The following is a 20,808-nucleotide window of genomic DNA, read 5'->3' on the forward strand; positions in this document are numbered from 1 at the left end:
ACCACACATACACACACACACACACATACACACACACACACACACACACACATGTTGTGGAAATGTTTTTTTCAAGTGAATTAGCATTCTAAATACACATCAGGCTCACCAAGGATCCCATATGTGTTTCCTGGACTCATTCATATCTTCTCTATAAAACCACTAGACACATGCCAAGAAAGGGGGAAAGGGATTCTCAATGAATGAATTGCAAATCCCTTTCAAATAATCTGGGAAAGGTTGAAGTTATTTCCAAAGCCCATGCTTACTCTGGGGAAGACAGAGCCTCATGTGTGAGCAAGAGGGCTGTCATAGAACATTAGGAGGCGAGCTCCTGGTCAGCGGGCACTGCATCAGCTTCTCCATCCACCATGGTGCTCAGAGCATGCCTGTCCCCTGAAGTGATCAGCTCACAGGGTGTACAGTGAGGAAATGAGATGGCCCATAGACTGCCCATCTTATCAAGTTCGGAGCAGGTAAAATGCCCTCTTGGTATTTTGTCTTCTTAGCCTCGGAGTCAGCCTTACTCGGTGGGTCCTCTGCTTCCAAAAGAATTCCTGGACCTTCCCCCCCACCCCCACCCCCAGGGGAGAACATGATGATCAGCAGCATGACCCGCGGGGTTGACAGGAGACCCTGGGGCTTTACCCTTCCACAACACACCTGGGCAGGAAACATTCTGGTCCAGCCGCCCGGCCCTCCCCACTGTCTTCCTGTGCCACCTCCTTTCTCCCCCTCCTTCACTTACTCCATCCATCCGCAAGGTGGGCATAGCGATGGTCTCTCTTCTCATGCCACCCGTCCTGTATTGCATAATGAGACTAATGTGCAGCACTTTGAAACCAGATGACTTGGGAAACAAACAAACTTCTCCCCGCCAAGCCTGTGGCTCTGGATGGTGTCTCCGCACCAGATTGGGCGGTGAGCTGGGGCCCGGCACGCAGCATTGCAGTATTTTCTTGAGGCTTTGCTCACAGGCGCCCCAGTACTTGTCCTCTTCTCGTACCCTTCTGCCTGGAAAGAAATGGTCCTGGCTCCCCCTAGCGGCCAGAAGCTCATGGCGCTGATCTGGGATGTTTCCCATTGTCGTGGTAGTTAGCCACTAGTTCAGTTGCAGCCACACTCTCCTCTGTTTCTTTGGAGACTTAACTATACTCTCATCTATTGCATTGACTGTTGCCTATAAGCTCAAAATGAAAAAAAATTCCAGGTTATTATTTTAGAGGCCACTGCCCTATACAGTGCGGTAGATGACAACCTGTGTGTTCCCCTGACCTATAGTGCCAGCCCTGCCTGGGAGGTTGATAGAATTTTCATTCTTGGTCCCCTTCTCATCCCTACTCAACTGTTACCTCTTGGGGTTGGAGCCCAGGAATCTGTGTCTTAATAGTTCTCTAGAGGATTCTGATCCACAATGAAGAATGGGAAGAACTGGTCTAGACCAAGCATCCATGGTATTTTGTTCCTATTAATCTCCAGAAACCTCATTTTATTATTAAAGAGCTGCACAAAAAGACTGTCAAAGACACTGCTTCCTTATTCCAATCAGTAATAAGCAATAATGCATTAAAGACCTTCCAGGAGCCCAAAAGACCTTCCAGGTTGGTCTCTGGATCCCTCATGTCATTAAATGGAGTCTGGGTTATTCAGGCATCTTTGGAAGGAAAAGCTTGGAAATTAAAAGTGAGAACCTAGCCTGGGAGGTCACTTCAAAGAATCCCCATCACTTGGCACCAGCCCACTGAAGAAACCAGAGGCCCCCAAAGAAACTAGAGAGCAGGCAGGTTGAATCAGAAAGCCTAAACTTTGGCTCTGTTTTCAGACTTTTCCAGTTTATTGCTATGAAATGCATTGATTGCTTTCAACACTGTTAAGCAAGGCAAGGCTCAGGATCAGTTGACTGGTTCCAAGAGGGTAATTTTATTTTTAAAAGATATTTATGTAGGGAGCAGGGCACGTTTAATAGATTCCAATTTCCAGAAAACTAGTGACCCAAGGGCCTCAATACAGAAGAACAAACTGAACATACTACTGTCACAGAAAGGGTTTTGAATCAACTCCCTGCTTCACAAGGGGGAAACTGAGTCCCAGAGTAGATGTGCACTGGTGGGGACAAAGTTGTGCACAGGGTCACCTTTCAGTCTGTCTCCAGGTACTTTCAACTGATTCCAGGTCCAGTTACCAGGTAACAGTTCTAAATCATTCCAACTGATTCTTAGCCTGATGGGAGTCCAGAAAATCTCTGTGACCAACTGGTATTTGAACTGGAAAAATCATTTTTCTAAAAGACACCTGATCTCTTTGCTGTGTCATCTCCTGGTCCCTATAGAAAATATCCTTCCACAGAGAGCGAACTGGGCCAAAGTCCCCAGGACGTCAATTCTCCGTGTGGAATTTCCAAGGCAGTGTCCTTCAGTTTCCGGCTGCTCTATTGCCCCTTCCAGGAGATTGGAGACACCCCACAGGGTCTACCCCACAAAGGCTCTTGAGATTTCCCACCTGCTTTCACAAGCCAGGGATCAGAGAGGCTGTAACATCTGCACAGGAATAACCCTTCCAGGGGCAGCCCATTGTCCACGTTATCTCTAGACATCCACCACAGCATGGCTGGCTGCTCCTCTCTGCCAGGGAGAGCAACCAATAGGCCTAGAGGAAGGGCAGTACAGACTGTCAGCCCAGAACAGATTTCCACAACACCTTTGGTTGGTCCTTCCAACAGAGGGCCATGATAAACCCCAGGGTAGGCAGGCTCTGAGGGGCTTTGGGGAAACTGGGTGATGTTGGCTCCCTCTAGTGGCACGTTGTGGGAAATTGAAAGTGGCTCTGTCCAGTGAAGAAGGTGCAAAGGGATCTGCTGGACATTATAGAACTGAGGAGTGTGTCGCAAAGATTGTCACACAGTCACCTCAAGTAACATGTTCAGTTTGTAAAGGAAGCTGTTTGGCTTTCTCCATCACATCGAGCACAGAAGGCCTGGCTACAGAGTCACTCCTGCTCTCTGACTATGGGCCCATGACAATAGCAGGTCAGCCGCCGGAGCACCAGCAGTGCTGATCCTCTGCCCAGGCAGCCTCCTCCAGCCACTGTCACACTGGTAACAAACCACCTGCACTTCTCTGTGGATTTCTTCCCTCCATTAGTTAGGGAGTGTGGTGTACAGGTCAACCAGCTGACCCCCAGCTCTGAAATGCTGTAAACACCATGACTCCATAGCCATGACTCTAAAATGAGCTCCGACTATTGCTCATCTAAGAGGAAGCTGAAGCATTGTTCACAACCTCCTACGTTTGCCTGGAGTCTGTCAGCGAGCACCTTCACGAACATTACAGAACTTTGCTCTCACAGCCGCCGTCTGACACACCTTATCCTGAGCCCTCCCACTCTGCCCCAGCTCCCAGGTAGGTTTTGTATTCTGAGATGAAGCTAAAGAGAGAAAGATCCTCTTGTGTGGTCCACAGAGACCAAGGCTCCAACCCAGTGTTCAATGGGGTTCTTAGCTTGGCCTGGAAGCCCTGTGAAAATGAAGCAGAGGAACCCACCCTTCCTGGGCAGGAGGAAAAAGTCTATGTGACCCAGCCCATAATAGTAATGATAATAATAATGATGGTTAATGCTTACACTGGCTTACTGCCAGCCAGTCAGCACTCTACTTATATTAACTCTATGTCATAGGTAATCCATAAGCCCACCATTCTTGCCCGGATACCAGTATCCTTGTAACAGAAACCAAAGTCACCCAGATATTATAACTTCCTACCACAGAGTATCCAAACATCAAAGAATTGAAACAACATGGAACTCCCTAGGACAGAGGAAAGGGCTTTCATTATCTGTCATGGACCTGGAAATTGGATTGCCTTAGGTTGTTCAGGTGCAGTTTTAAATCTCAGAACTACAAAGCGGAGTTCCCACAAAGCAGGAAGCAACACAGGAGACCACCTGGTCCAACTCCCCACTCCCCAGATAGACAGGAAGAGTCTTGAGGTATATCTTGCAGTGAGTTAGTAGCAGAACCAGATCTGGCTCCCAGGGCTACAGATTCTTGGCCCAGAGTTCTTCCCCCTCTACCATGCTGTGACTGTCCAGCACCTGAGCTGACGGACAGTACTGGAGTCTCCCCCTTGAGGGCTGCAGGCACTCCCTGGTTATTAGCCAGCCCACATGAACTCAATAAGCAGAATCCTGCTAATGTTGACCAAAGGCATCTAAACTTCTGTCTGGTAAATCAGTTGTCTGCCACCTTGCCCTATAAACAAAGATAGTAATTACTCCTGAAATAATAGACCCAGAGAGCTGGGACAGTCTGGGGCAGCCTGTAACAGCACTCCCGTCCACCTCATGAGGAGCAACCTTCCTCCTTTATCCATCCACCCATCTGCTCTAGACAAGACCTCCCTGGTCTGCACCAGAAGCTTTCATCAGAATTCTCTTCTTTTCTCCAAAGTGACTTTCAGTTCTTTTGCTTGTGCCCACCATGAACCCCACCTTTTCCTCACGCATCATCTCTGCTTTGGACATTTTGACCTCCCACTTTCCATTTTGGTATGGCTTCCTCCAGATGTGACAATACTCTGCCACTCTGTCACTTCCCAGCCATAGTCAAGTCCCTGACGTTTCCAGGAGTGGTCCTGGTGGAAATAGAGCCTCCTAGATGGTTTATCTTTGTTACTCCAGTGGGCCTAGACTTGAGTGGCAGTTCCCTGGTCCCAGGGTACCCTAAGGTTCGCTGGCCACTTTGTTTATGGGTGTTCTGTCACTTGGCTGGGAAACAGACTTGCTCTGCTCTCCTCTGAGTAGAGAGGGAGAGGAACGTGAGGAGGGTAGTGAATATGATCCAGGGGTGGGCGCGTGGAGGAGGAGAGTGAGAGACCAGAATGAATCACAGACACTCAGAAGCATCCTGTCCTAGACAAGGGGGTCAGGAAGACAGATGGGGCAGGGGCGACAACAGCTGCCCCCTCCCACTAGCGGCTCTTCCTGGAGAAAAAGAGGTGGGGCTGGGAGTCAGTCAAACTTCCATGTACCTGGAGGAGTCTGCAGGGTGCAGAGCCTGCTCTGCCGCAGGGTCCTGGAGCAGCCCAGCCTCTGGGAGGGGCTCAGTGGACTCCAGCAGCACTGGGGAGGGCATCCAGCCTCCAGCCCCATCGCTGACTTAGCTGCCTTTCCTTTCTTCCATGCATCACTCAAATCTATGACCTTAGAGTAATCCTTGCTTTCATTCTTTCTCTCACACCCCACAGCAGTTCTTCCTGATGACACGCCCACCAAAAGCTTCAGAATCGGTCCACATCTCACCATCTCCCCTGTAACATCCTGGTTCAAACCACCATCAGACCCCTGCTAGGTTATTTGACTAGTCTCCTACCCAGTAATTCCATTAACATTTAAGTCCAATCATATCACTTTTCTGCCCAAGCTCGGTACACAAGCAATATCCCATAAGGCCCTGGTGGCCTGCCTCCCTCTCCATCCCCAGCTCTCTCTAGCCTCATTTCCTGCTGATCCTCTGGCTGCTCACTGTCCTCCAGCCATATGATCTCCCTCACTGCTTCTAGAACATTCCAGCAATGCTCAGACCTCAGGGCCGAGCACAGGCTACTCACTCGGTGGAATGTTCCCACAGGGATCTACAGCTCACCCTATGACCTCCTTCAGTTGTTTACTCAAATACTTCCTTCTAGGTGAGGATTTCTCTAAATCCCCTATTTTAACCTCCTCTCCACACTCCCCACACATTTCCTGATTTTCCTCTATTGCAGATCAACTCACATAGCACACAATAAAATTTAGCTACTTACTGCATTAATTGCCTGTCTCTCCCCACCAGAACCTAGCCTTCTTGTTCCTGGTATATATTTAGTGAATCTCTGGTACCCAGAAAAATGCCCAGCACATAGTCAGTACTCTAACACTTATTGAATGAACCAACAAACAAATGTCAGACACATTTTGAGAAGTAGGCCTTCACAGAGTAGGAAGGGAAGCCTGGTAAAATGGTGTGTGTGTGTGTGTGTGTGTGTGTGTGTGTGTGTGTGTGTGTGTGTGTGAGAGAGAGAGAGAGAGAGAGAGAGAGAGAGAGAGAGAGAGAGAGAAAGTGTGTGTGTGTGCATGGGTATGTGTGTTTCAGGGATGTTTGACAACCACCTTCACTTGGATTCAACAATTTGTGAGCACTTGATTATTTGTATACATGTTTTAAACTTATCTATTAACCAGAGTCAATTTTTCATTTGTTCTCTTGCTCAGGAATTCACCAGACACTTATGAGGGAAGTTTGGTATCAGGTGCTCTGCTAGACATGTGGTAAACATGTGATGAAGAGCACAGTCCCTGCGGTATGAAAATGAGGGCCCAGCACTTGGAACAGAACTGAGAGGGCCTCAGCCTTGACTCAAACGGAACTCAGCAACATCTAATTGAAAACTAAACCCAGTGCAAGAAATTCATCCTAATGTGTTTTGCCACCAACAGGAAAAGACATTTGGATGAGTGGCTACAAATGGGAATGTCCCCAGTCAGAGATCCCGGAAGAGTGTAGGACTGGTTGTCAAGGGCCTTCCTAGAATTAAGACTGCACTCCTTCCAGTGAGGACAATCAAGGGTGAGCAACTGTCAACAACGAGAGGGAGCAACGTGGGTGATTAGAAAGGCTGCCCTCTCTGAACACAGGAAACCCTGCACACAGTGTCCCCCCAGTTCTGAGAGAGCACGTGAGAGACAACTCTAACCTTGATATTTGTCTAACCCTGTAGAGGTAAGGGGCAGATAACTCCTGACATGGCTGATCTATCTTGCCTTCTTGAAAAATGTCCCCTCTCTATAGTGACCTGCAGAGGGGGATCAAGCCCTTTCTCTGCAGGTGCCCAGCACATGCTCACATGTACTGAGGACAGCTGGCATCTTGGCTATCTGCCAGCTTTTGTTGAAACCCCTTGACGTGTCAGCTGGACTCGAAAGTCGATGTTTTCACGCAGCATAACACACAGCTTCGGAGACTCTGCCATTTATTTATTTGTTACTTTTCCACAGCCACCTGCTCCTGGGTGGGTCTGCAGCTCTGTCATGCACTTTCTGGAACCTCCAGTCCTCCCCATACCTTGTCTCTTTGGACCACACCACCAGCTTTCACCCTCCTCCTCACAGCCTCACCCCAACATTCTGGGCCACATCTTTGACTCCAGGGGGTCCGATCTCAAGGTTTTCTGTCCTGGTTGCTGCTTGTGCAAGGCCTCCAGAGGGCCCTCAGGCAGGGTCATCCAAGGAAGGGTCTCGTCTTCCAGGGAAGTTGAGGGTTCAGGTCTACTCTGACCAGCCACTACCACAAATGTATGCATCAGTCTCCTTTCCAGGACCACCATGCCCACATTTTCTCTGCCAGGAAGGAAGGAGAACAAAAGGAAGTGCAGTTAGTGACATGATGGAGGGACATATGAGGACGCCACCAAGAAACATGAGGATTCAGCTTCTTTCCTGGCTCGTCAGTAGCGGCACTGTGTCCCCCCGTTCCCCCATCAGAACCTTAATCCTGGGCTCCCCAGTTTGCTCAGACCATCCTCCCACCACCCACTTGGACCCAACAACTCACCAGCAGCTACTGGACATGTGGCCTGAAGCCATTTCTGCATGACTTGTCTTTCTACACTGCTGTCCTTAATTCTCTACCTTGAATAGTCCCTTAATCTCCCGAGAATCAAGTCCAAGCAATCTGCTTGCCTTCCAGACTGCCAAAGTGCTGCCTTCAATAATCCACCCAGCTGGTCTCCCTCTAACACTTCTGGTCATCTACTTATACCTCAGGGGGACATCTCTGATCCTCAACAGGCATTCAAGTAAGGAATAACCCTCCTTCCCTGGAAGAGTCCTTGCAACGGCCTGACTCCTCCCTTATCCCACTGCCCAGAGTGCTCCTGTTTCCCACGCATACCTTCCTCAGTCCTCCCCTCCAGACCCAGTGAAACCCCACCACCCCCATGAGCCTCTCCCACCATCCCCAGGATGAGTGATCTCTCCCCTCTTCTCTGATTTCCTGCCACTCTACTGTGTGTTCATTCTCATGACACAGTGTGGTTGGTTTCTATTGGAAAGTGAGTGAAATATTCAACTCAAAGTGTCGGGTGCCTGCCTCTACCAGGCCCTGGGTACGGAACTCCTCATTTGTCAATCCTGAGGAGATGTGTGTGTCTCTGTCACTAGCATAGAGCACTTCAAGAGCAGGCCCGTGGTTATCTAAACACAAACCAACCAACATCACCTGCAGCTCTGTTTCTGCATGTGTGAAAACGGGCATGACAATGACATGTGTTTCAAGTGTGCAGAGCTAGCCCAAGATCCAGGTGTTTGTGAAACTGCTTTGGGAAAAGTGAAGAATCACAAGAACTTCAGGTGATGTTATTATCATGCCTATGCCATGGACTCCTGCAGGATGAAGATATCTAATACTTGTAATTTCAATTAATTGGGAGCCTGCCCAAGGGTCCCACATCTGGAGGGACCTCACTGAAGCATGAATTGAAGGCAAGAGCAGACAGCCTGCGAGGACTAAGAGTCGCTGACCTTCTAGCCATGAAAGGACAAGGATGTCACCCAGTGCTTTCAACTGGTCTCACCACTAGGCAGCAGCTCCTACACAGGGGTTACAAACAAACAGGAGCCAGGCACAGTGGTAAAAGCCTGTAATCCTAGAGGCTCTGGAGGCTTGGGAGGCTGAGGCTGCCTCAGCAACAGCGAGGCACTAAGCAACTCAGTGAGACCCTGTCTCTAAATAAAATACAAAATAGGGCTGAGGATGTGGCTCAGTGGTTGAGTGAGTCCAATCTCCAGTATCAATAAAACAGAAAACAAAGAAAAAAAAGATGGATGGGGGAGGGGTCCTTCCTAAAGCCCCACAAAAAATAACAGTAACAAAATAATTTTCAAAGAGGAAGGTAGAGGTGAAGTAATAAAGAAAATAAAAATCAGGAGAGTAGATGATGGAAGGAACAGCATTGAATTTGGAAGGCCAAGATTTAGGCCATGCCATTGAAATAGAAGTTAATTAACTCCAGGGAACCCACAGATGCTCAGAGTTGGAGATAACCCAGTACAACAGAAGCAGGGTCAAAAAATGATCACAGTGAGACAGCTCTCCTCCTCTATCTCAGAAAGCCACGCTGCTACGCATTCACTAACCTACCAAAAGATGAGACGTTTATTGCAGAGAAACTGGATCAGAAGTGCTGGAGTTGGGAACAGCTGTCACTGTGTAAGACAGGCTGGGGTGGTGCACTGAAAATAGGGGGCTTAAGGTTGTGATGTGAGAGACCACGTGCTCAGTGGTGAGACAGTCTGCCACCTTCCTTGCTCTGCTCCCAGAACAGTATCAGGCAGACAGTATCTTTCCTGGAGGAAACAAAGAGTTCCAAAAGAGAAGGACCTACAGCCATTGGTTCCCAGAAGTCCCCAGTAAGACGTCCTGATCCAGCTTCATCACCTTGCAGTGAGCTCACCACTCAACAAGCCCAGACTCAGAGCCACCAACCAGCTTATTAGCACTCCACTCTTGAAAATAAACAGGTATCCTCGTAGGACAAAAATCCAAGGAAAGCTTCCAACAGTTCAAAACAGAAGAGAAAAGCAGGGGAAACAGAAAATCCCAGAAGCAGAAAAATACTTGGAAAATATTCTAAATCCCCTGATAAATGAGAGAACATTTTACATATGAAACAAGAATAGACTGTCTTGAAAACATGAACCACCCAAGAAGAAAAGATATTCTTAAAAATCATAAAAAATACGTTAACCAAAATTTAAATGCCAATTGAAGATCTAGAAGACAATGTGGAGGAAGACTTCCAGAAATCAAGACAAAACTATCATGGAAAAGAGAAAAGATAAAGAAACTTGAGAACCAGTCCAGGAGATCTGAAGTCTGATTAATAGAGTTCTAGAAAAAAGAAAATGGGCAAAAAGAATGGGGGAAAAATAATGAAATAATTAAAGAAAAATGTTCAACAGTTGAAAAACATGCATTTTAGACCAAGAGTGCTCACTGAACAACCGTTAAAGGGGATAAAACTAGTCCTACAAAGTCCAGGACCATGAAATCTAGAAATTAGGATGGCATCAGATTTTACCAAAAGCATCACAAGGAGTTAGAAGATAATGGAGGTGATTGTCAACCTAAAATGCTATTCTCATCGAAGCAAGTGGTTTCCTAGTCCAGAGGTGAAGGAAAGCATTGGATAAAGTCAAGTTTAAGGTGAAAGTTAGCCTGGTACATCCACATGAACTAGGAGGAGATTTACATTGCTCAGGAGACATTTACTGAACCCCCACCCTCTTTTTGGGCATCAAACAATAACAAGTATATAAAAAAATTAAGCAATAAAAAGAAGATATTTAGCGATTCCATAGGAAAATAAACTCATGTGAGCAATGAAAAATAATTATACCACAGAACACTAGGTGGCTCAATGAGGAATAATATTTACACAGTCATAATAAAGTGAACTGAATAGTGAGCTAATAAATATCATGACATTTATACTATAGTGGGTTGAGAAGGTCTACATAGTGGGGTGTTTGTGTATATCATAGAGAGTAATGGTTGGTGGTGTTAAAAAAGCTAAAAGCTTTCCTAGTAGGAAGTTGATTTTTTAAGACTCAAAAAATAAAATTAAAAAGCAATGGAAGTGTATTATTAGGAAGCACAGTCACAAGTCTAGATGAAACAGCTACAGAGCTGAAGGAGATTCTATTTGGGAACACAAGAGGGCAGGTTCACAGTTGGCTAGTTGCCTTATTGAATATGTTATCTTTTAATCTTAGACTAATATTTCAATTTAGAGGAATAACACATAAAAAATTCCCCAAACCAAAAGATACAAGTTTCCAGAATGAAAAGCCAAGCTTCTAAAGTTGCCATATTTTAGCACAAGTAAGAACACTCAGTTAAATTTGCATTTTGGATAAGCAGAGAAAAGTGTTTAGTGTAAGTATGTCCCAAATATTACAAACTTTATTTACAGTTTATCTGAAATTCAAATTTAATAGGCATCTTCTATCTTGTCCAGGAAGCCTATACCCAACACATCCACATGAAAGCACAGAGCCATGATTGCAAAGTACCAAGAAAAAGAACACATTAACACTTGAGGGGGAGGGGGTCACCTAAAAAGAAATCAGAAAAGCATTGACATCTCACGACAAGACCGGAAGTTAGGAAGGAGAGGAGGGAGGCCTCCAGAATTCCAAGGCAAAATGATATCCATCCTGGAATATTATATCCATCCAACCATCAATGAAATTTCAGAATTGAACAGAGGCATTGTGAGGAAAAGGTTAAAAACCCTAGTTTCTACTTACCTTTTCTTAGAAGCTGACTGGAGGATTTCCCTTCCCTAAAAGGAAATAAATCAAGAAAGAAGGAAACATAGTCCAGGAAAACAGAAATGAAACATAGAGGCGAAGGAAAACAAATTCCCACGATACTGGCTGTGCTGGGGCAGAGAGAAAGCAGGCAAGATGGACAGGGAGAATGGAATGTTTCAGAATGAAAGATTTTAGGGGGAAATAAAAGAACCCACAGTGTGATGCATTCTATACATTCAGTGTGATATGTCACAAAAAAATGGTGTCTAGAGGGATTTTTGAACTCAGTCGGAGAGTTCAGGACAAATTATAAATAGGAACACAGAAAATCAATCAGGTGAAGAAAATGAGGCTATTATTAACAAAATGTTTACAAGAGATTAAATGAACATTATCATAATGCACTGCTTGACAATGCAGAAAATAATACTTGATAATGATAATGACATAAACACTGAACACTGACTTAAACAAAATATTATGTGGGAGGTAGAGAAAGCAGTAGAAGACATATGGCTTCATGGACAAACACAAGAGGTAATGTTCTACCTCTCAGAGTCAAGGTGTTAAGAGTAGCCCTAAAAGATCTATCAGTCCACCTTACCACTCTAACCTTAACCCTTAGTGCTCTCCCATGACTTACTTTGATCCTGAGGTGAGGACCATAGGATGTTCTCTTCCTCAATTATATCACATCTTCCCACCTCAGGGCCTTTTCACATGCTGTTCCCTTTGCTTAGAGTGCTCTTCCCTATGTATCCATGGGGCTCCCTCCTCCTGTATTTTAGGTCTTTTCTCAGAGTTTTTTTTTTCTCAGTAGCATCCCCCACTCTCCCACTTCCTTATTAAGGTTGCATTTTATCCCTGATATTCCCTATGTCACCCTCACCACTGTTTATTTATCATCCATAAACTTCTGTAAATAGGTTACTACTTCTATAGAAAGAGGTGGTTAGAGTAATGGTTTATTTAAACATTTAAAAAATTTAAATCCACAACTTGTCCACCGAGATATCCCTGCATAGAACAGAGTGACTGGCACCCAGTAGGAGCTTTAAAAGTATTCATTAAATGAAAAAAATAAATCAAGAAATAGCAGCATATATATTTACTGAAAGACAAAGGTAAATAAAAAAAAAACTGTTAAGATAATTGAAACACTCCTCTGAGCACTTGCTAAGGACAAGAGAGAGAGAGAGGGTGTGCTGGTTTTCCTGAGAAGACTTATATTCTTGTTTGGTTCACCAAAGCATTTTCAAATATTACCTTAATGAACATTAAAGTAATTTTTAAAAATATGATCAGTTTTTAGCCCATACACACCCAAATCGTACTTCACCAATTTCCAAATGAAATGGCAACTGGTCACCTACTCCCATGTTCAGATGTGGTTTGAGTATGTCTCCCAAAGGCTCACTGGCTGGAAGCATGGTCCCCCGGCGGGTGATGGTGAGCATGGAACCCTTATGAAATGGGGCATGGTAGAAGGTAATTAGGTCACAGGGGCTCCACCCTCATAAATGGATCAGTGACATCCGGGAGAGAAGGTTGTTGTGGAGTGAGATCATCCATGCCCTTCTGCACACTGCCATTTTTCCTTTCCACTTCTCCACCATGTTGTGGTGCAACCAGGAGGGCCCTCGCCTGCATGCTGCTGACATGCTGTTTGGATCATTCAGCTTCTCAAATTGTGAGTCAAAAACACCTCTTTACCCAGCCTCAGGTATTTTATTATAGCAACACAAACAGATCAAGGTACCTGCAGCTTTATGTAATTAAGGCCTACAAGTCATGCTCCTCTTCTCATCCACCCCTTTTCCTCTCATCTACCACCCCAATCCATCCTGAGTCTTGAAGTAGCTCTCACCTCCTCATCAGTCTCAAACTCACTCACCTCTGTCCATCTGCATCACTATTGCCCTAAGACCATCTTTCACCTGCACGCTAGCAAAACTCGATAAATGGACCACCCAAATTCATCCTGTACCTCCAACCTATTACACTGTGGCCAGACTGATATTTTCAACACAAATCTGATCCTATCACCCCCCCAACACACACACACACACACACACACACACACACACACACACACACACACACATCTGCTTAAAACCTGTCCATGGCATCCCATAGATAAAACTCTTAACCTCTATGCCTGCAATTGCTGTACCATGTTTCCCCACCCCAGGGGATGGCATGCTGTTCCCTCTGCCTGGAATGCGAACTCCATCTCCTTTGACTACTTAGCTCCTATTCATCATTCAAATGTCAGCTAAAATGTCATTAAACTATATTCCCCTATTTTAGGCTCTCATAGCACTTTTGTGGGTATTGGTCCTTTATAACACTTGGCACAATTGCAGTTTTACACTCAGACTTATTGGGTTAATATCTGTTTCCACCCCCCATCCCCAACACACATACACACGTGCACATGTGTGCACACACACACATACACACACACACACAAACACTCCAGAGAGAGGCCAAGTTCTAAGCTTCATGGAAGAAGTCATTTGTTTCATTATATTCCAGCTATGTTTTAAAACTTCAACAAGCAATAGAGATGACATGGCTTTAAACTTCCATTCATCTGTCTTATCCCTACCCTAAAATTCTACAACATGGAGACTGCATGCTTTTCTGTGAAAGCCCAGTCACCCTCTGCTCTCTATACCACCAGTGCCAACCTCAGACGTGATTCTGGAAATGTACGCTGACATGCAGTGTGCAGGAGATTGTGTTGCATGTAGTTGCTTGCCTGGAGAGGTGTCACCAAACCCAGGAGGTTTGCCTTTTAGACACAGTCATCAATGATATATTTCGAGCATTCCACATATGACCTTGAATTAATTCCTTCCTCCACAATCCACCATACCTTCAACTGGCTGAACCCCAGTGACCATCTGATTGAAGCTAAAGATTCGTCACTGTAGCAAATCTAATGATTTTCATCTTGTCTCAACACTATTAGCACAAGGATTTTGTGTTGTGGATGTGAATGTGTGTATCTTCCCTTGTTTTTATAAAATTGGAGTAAATATACAAGAAACTAGCCAAACTATTGCGCATACTTTTTAAATTTTTTATTTTGTTTTGTTTGTTTGTTTCATTGTTTGTACTAGGGATTGAACTCAAGGGCACTCGCCCACTGAGCCACATCTCCAGCCCTATTTTGTATTTTATTTAGAGACAGGGTGTCACAAGTTGCTTAGCACCTTGCTTTTGCTAAGGCTGACTTTGAAATCACGATCCTCCTGACTCAGCCTCCCTAGTCACTGGGATTACCGGCATGAACCACCAGTGCACAGCAGCACATACACTGTTATATAAAGCTGGTGTTGCTGACTGGCAGAAAGGGCACCATGAGAATGACCATTCATCAGGTAATGCATACAATTCTAAGCTCAGCATCAGATGGGGCACTAGGGGGCTCTAAATTTCAACATTTAATGTTGAACACCACTTATTTACACTACCTGTGCAATTTGGCACTACCTGATAAACCAATGTTAATTTAACCCTTTGCTGAGTAAAATAAGTTTAAGTTCATCTTTTTTCTTTCTTCCTCTTTATCCAGAACTATATGAGAAACCAATATTTTTTAAAATTCCTTTTAAAGAGTAAGACTACCAGGTAATCTTCCTTTAAAATAACTCTCCTTCAGATGCAAGTGGTAATTAGTCATGGGGACTCCCAATTTTTAAAATTCTACAATATAATGCAACTGGACCACTACACTATATTACATTATATATATTACAATATATATACATATATTTTTAAAATATCCATCTTTTCCCCCAAATCAGTCTCTGGCATTACCTAGTAGGGATCACATCTTTTTTTGGGGGGGGGGGGTTACGGGTACCAGGGATTGATTTCAAGGGCACTCAACCACAGAACCACATCCCCAGCCCTATTTTGTATTTTATTTAGACACAGGGTCTCACAGAGTTGCTTAGCACTTTGCTTTTGCTGAGGCTGGCTTTGAACTCACAATCCTCCTGCCTCAGCCTCCCTAGTCACTGGGATTACAGGCATGTGCCACCACGCCCAGGTGGGAATCACATCTGTAGTGGACTTCACTCCCCAGAGCTTGGACTATGCCATGCCATCAGGGATAGTCAAGGACCAGAATCTGAGGGATCTCCTTTACTGGACGCTGTGTGAACCACTGACCAACTCCATCGCCCCATCAGCACTCACTCTTCCTGTCACTGTTTCAGAAGTGAGGCCCAACCACTGCTCCCCACCATCCTGCCATTTCTGCGAGTGGCGTGTTACTTCCTACTCCCTTCCAATATATCATCCAAGCCCTCTGCCTGCCCAGAGAGGTGGAGCTGTGACATGCGAAAAATTAGGTCTACAGTTTATTTCAGCACCCATAGGAAAATTGTCAGGACACTCTCAAAGCTTCAGCTCACCCTTATGTTTAAGGGCATATCAGTCACAATCATCTATGAGAAATAAATTCAATAAGAAACGATTCTATGCCCATCAGATTAACGCCTTCCCCGCAAACCTTCAGCTAGAACATTCAGGAGTGAGAATCGTGACTCTCAGAGCTGGTGATTTCTTCCATCTGTTAGTCTCAATTTCTATACTCATCCATTATAGTTTTTTTAAGATGAGAATTTTTTTCCTGATACCCTCCACAAAATACACTCATTATAAATAATTCACACACTTCTGCCATCTAAAAAACAAAAAACTTAAAAATTTTTTTACACTAAAAAATAAATCATTCATGTCCTAAATGAAAACATCTTGCTTTGGAAGTCATACAAACTTGGCCTTAAACCACTTGCTTACTTGGTGGCCTCATCTAATAAGTGGACATAATAACTGAAGTCACCCCACAGTGTGAGGATTTGGGACAGTTGTTGTTATAAGCCACAGTGTTCTGTAACTGTTTATAATTTATGGCTACTAATGTTATTGATATACTTTCTAGTCTATATATATGTACATATCAATGTGTGGATTTTATGTTTCCACGAGGTAACTTCTGCATTCTGAAAGGTTATTTAGGAGATACATTGTTTTAAATAAATAAATACATAAATAAATATTAAGTTTATTAAAGTTACAAATCTTTAAGTCAAGTTACAAATCTTTAAGTCAAGTTCCTCCTTAATTTCCTGAGTTTAACCCATAAATTTTATTCTTCTATTCATAAGCAGAGTTTGCTTGTTTTGCATTTCTTTTCTTTTCTTTTTTTTTTTAGCAAAAGCATGAATTCCTTGAGAGTCTTTGAAAGCAAACAGTGAGAGAACATTTCTAAAGTTATATGTTATCGACTGAATATTTGTGTCCCTCCACTCCCCCAAATAATTTAATGCTGAAGATCTAACCCGTGTAAATGGGACCTCTAATTAAGGTTAGGTGAGGTCATAAGGGTGGGTCCCTGATCTGATGGGACTGGTGTTCTCATGAAAAAGGAAGAGAAAAAGAGCTCATTCTCTCTTGTATGCACAGAGGAAAGAAAGGCCATGTGAAGGCACAATGAGAAGCCAGGAAGAGAGCCCTCATCAGGAGCTACTTTGATGACACCTTGATCCTGCACTTTGCTATCATGTGGATGCCCAATGTTGCCCAAAGGCCCATGTGTTAAAGGCCTGGTACCCAAGGTGAGAATACTGGGAGGTGGTAGAGCCTTCAGGAGGTGGGGCCTAGTGGGAGGTCTCTAGGTCATTAGGGGTGTGCCCTTGAAAGGAGTTCTGGTCCCCATCTTGCTCTCTTTCACCTCCTGGTGATAAGGTGAGCAGTTTTGCTCAACCACATACTTCTGCCATGATGTGTGGCCTCACCTCAGGTCCAAAGCAACAGGGCCAACCAATCATGGACTGGAACCTCCAAATCTGGGAGCCAAAATAAACCTTTTCTCTTTATAAATTGATTGTCTCTGGTATTTGTTACAGTGACAGAAAGCTGGCTAACACAGACTGCCAGGCTCCAGAACTGTGAAAAAATAAATTTGTGTTGTTGAAGTCACCCAGCCTATAATATTCGAGTATAGCAGTCTGAGCAGACAAATTTAATATGAGAAGCAGTGAGGATTCCCCAATATTTTGGACATAAGAAAAGTTAGAGATCAGCAGTAGGGAAAGTGAAGGGACCAACACACCTCTAGATGTGTGACCAGACTTGGAGGTTGGAGGCCTGGGACTCCCGGTCTAGAGAATACAGAAACACTATTGGGTTTGTGAATCAGAGATTGATACTCAGTCTTAAATTCACCAGATATAGCAAATAAAAATGCAGGATCCCCAGTTACACTTGAATTTCAGATGATTTTACAATATTTGGGACATTCTTATACTAAAAGCTATTCATTGCTTATATCAATTTCTGGACAGCTTATATTTTATCTGTCAACCCTACCCAGTATAGATACAACCTCTGCAGTACAATTTGGTAATACATGTCAAAGTCTTTAAGGCATATACAATCTTCAGCATAGCAATTCTACTTCCAGACATTTATTCACAAGATAAGAGATAAATGTGTATAGGTAAGGATATTTATCAGTGTATTGCTTTATAATCTTGAAAAAGTGAATTAATAGAAGATGGTTAAATAGTTATGGTATTTCTATTCAAATGTATGTAGTCTTTAAAGTCATAATTTTATGATCTATATTTATTAACACAAAAGGACATCCAGAATATAGGAAGTTAAAAAAAGATAATAAAGTAAATTTAAGTTTGATTTTATGTCAACTAAATATTTTAGATGCACAAGACATATACACACATAAACAAATCTGGAATCATTATGCTAAGATGTTGACAGGATTGTGAGATTACTGGTAACTTTTACTTTGCTCTCTATACTTATATGCATATTATATCTCAATAATCAGAATAAAACTATTATCATTTTGAAAAAAGTACTAGTGACTTTTAGATAAAAATCATTCAAAAAATTCTTTGGTAGTTCTGTAATCCTTTAATCTGAAGTAGCAAGTCCATGTATGAATACAGAGATTCGTTACACAAAGTCTGAATAAGTTCCTTTTCCTATTTTGGTGTTGGTATGAATAAGCTATGACATCTTTCTCGTGCTGAAAGAGCCATTGAAGAACCTGGATGCAGTAGATACTTGTTTATAATTATTTGTTTGTTTGAAGAAAGGGTATTACTTTCTTGGCTACCCAACATTTTAACCCTTCGTTTCATGATGGATTACAAAATCCCTAGAGAAATTGTCTCCATATTCCATGATCAGTCTAAGTCCTTGGGGTAAAAGCTGCTCCAACCTTGGATCCAAGGTGTGCATGTAACCCAGATATGTCAAATTGGAGCATACCATTCCCTTGGCCTAATAATTTATCCACATAAAAGCAGAAGGTGAATTTCTAACCAATGAAAATCAGATCACAGGCGTTGTCAGGTCAAACACTATTTTTATTGAACAAGAACCTGGGAGGATGTATGCCTGGATTTATTAGCTATCTTGCCATCTTTGGAACCCAACATGAAGAGCAAACTGCATTAAAAGAAATGAAAAAACAAAAACCCCATAGATCACATACTGTACCCTTATCCCAAGTTTAGATGAAGTTACATGAGTTAATCAAAGTCCCTTTTATGATTATTTGAACTAGATTTTTAGTCATTTATAACCAAAATAAAGAACTGCACTAAATTAATTACAGAACCAATGAAACCTAAGCAATATAGCCTAATTATAATGATAATTATGTTTTATTCATAAGTTACTATGTTTAAGATATTTTAAATAAATTAATCATGAATAAATCTATCCATCCTTTGAGATAGACATTATCTTCTCTGTTTCACAGATGAGAATCCTGTGGCTCCACAAACTTAAATAATTCACCCCAAATCACACTGCTGGCTAGACGAAACCAAGACAGCAAAATACCAAAGTCTATGTTCTTCTACTGCACCAGGATTGATCTTCATTTAGACTTAGAACCCTCAGTTATGGTCTCACACCACAGAGAATTATTTTACTGGGCTTTGGTTCACTACCAGTTGAGGCAAAGGAACTACCAGAAAGCCTAACTTCCCCTAAATAGCTCTGAGTTTAAGCCAACCATGTAAAAAGTACACAGAGCCTCAGTTTAGGGTGGGGAAGGAAATTGCCTGGTGCTAGCATTTTCTCTAATTTCCAAGCAAGAATCAACAACTGAGATTTTAGCTCATCGAGTGAACTAAAATGTCAGATGCCAATCACTACTATGAATCCCAGAAACATTACTTAGAGTTGACAATAACTGCAAACCTCCTACTTTTTACTACCTAAAACCATGTATGGTGGACATGAACTTTGCATTAATGCAAACCTGACACACAGGAGTCATCAGATGTACAATAAATCATCTTACAAAAACACAAGCATATAAATAAAATGATTCAGACACATTTACCCATGACCTGGTCTCTACGTAGAATTTATTTTCTTACTTTTCACAGTGACCCAAATCCCTCTCAAGAAAATGAGGTACAACAGAGAAGCTAATAAATTTAACTCCTTGACCTAATAAGCAAGTGTGATATCACAGGATACAAGACTAATGTGCAAAACTTGGTTGTATTTCTATACATCGGAAATGGGCACATGAGAATTGTGATTATAAATGCAATAATATTGACAACTGCTTTTTCAAGATACAGGTAAGCATACATCTAACAGAACATGTAACAGGGCTTGTATGATGAAAAGTTCAAGGTAATAATGAAAGAAATGAAAGTATATCTAATTAAATGGAGAGATGTAGCATGTTCTTGGATTAAAATACTCTAGATGATAATGATATCAATGCTCAAATCGATTTATAGATTTAACACAATTTCTATCAAAATCTTAGCAAGACTTTTTTCCATGTATAATTAATTATATCTTAAATTTTATATGGAAAGGCAAAGGAACAGAAAGAGCTAAGGCAATTTTTCAAAAAAAAAAAGTAAATGGGGAAGAATCAATTGACCACATTTTGCATCAATTTTTTAGCTGTAGTAATTAAGTCTGGTAGCTGACTGGATGCATGCATCAATAGAACAGAATAGAACCCATCAACATACCCTCTTATAAGTATGGACAACTAAAATAATTTAATGCAGGAAGATAGATTTTATAGCAAATGGGAGAAAACTTTGAAGACCTATGGTTTGATGAACAGTGTTAGATTTTATACCAAAAGCATAATTCCTAAATCAAAGTATTGATAAATACGATTTTATCAACAATCTATGGCTCATCTTGTAAACAACATGTTAGATAATATATTCATATCTAGAATATTGTCCCTGAGGTCAGTCAAATGACGATAACCACCCCTGGTGCCATCCCAACCTCATCCTGAGCTCTGGGAATTTTCTAACCTCAGAACTCTTGGAGAACGTTCTCTGCAGCCTGGTGCAGCAGCACCCCAATACATATGTTCTTTTGAAATCCACCTCTGAGATGCCAAGCCTTCACTGG

At 42.8% G+C, this 20,808-nt stretch overlaps 1 protein-coding gene across 1 annotated transcript in view; it reads right to left on the minus strand.

Moving 5' to 3' along the window:
• Positions 1 to 6,987: 6,987 nt before the first annotated feature.
• The window catches only part of LOC110597306 (uncharacterized), a 54,824-nt gene continuing 41,003 nt past the window's right edge, over positions 6,988 to 20,808 (minus strand). The window contains exon 5 of the mRNA XM_078035785.1: positions 6,988 to 7,371. The gene's annotated coding sequence lies outside the window, so the exon portion shown is untranslated. The remainder of the gene's footprint in view (positions 7,372 to 20,808) is intronic.

Source organism: Ictidomys tridecemlineatus, unplaced genomic scaffold, assembly GCF_052094955.1.
Source record: "Ictidomys tridecemlineatus isolate mIctTri1 unplaced genomic scaffold, mIctTri1.hap1 Scaffold_100, whole genome shotgun sequence".
In the NCBI taxonomy this organism is placed as follows: Eukaryota; Metazoa; Chordata; class Mammalia; order Rodentia; family Sciuridae; genus Ictidomys; species Ictidomys tridecemlineatus.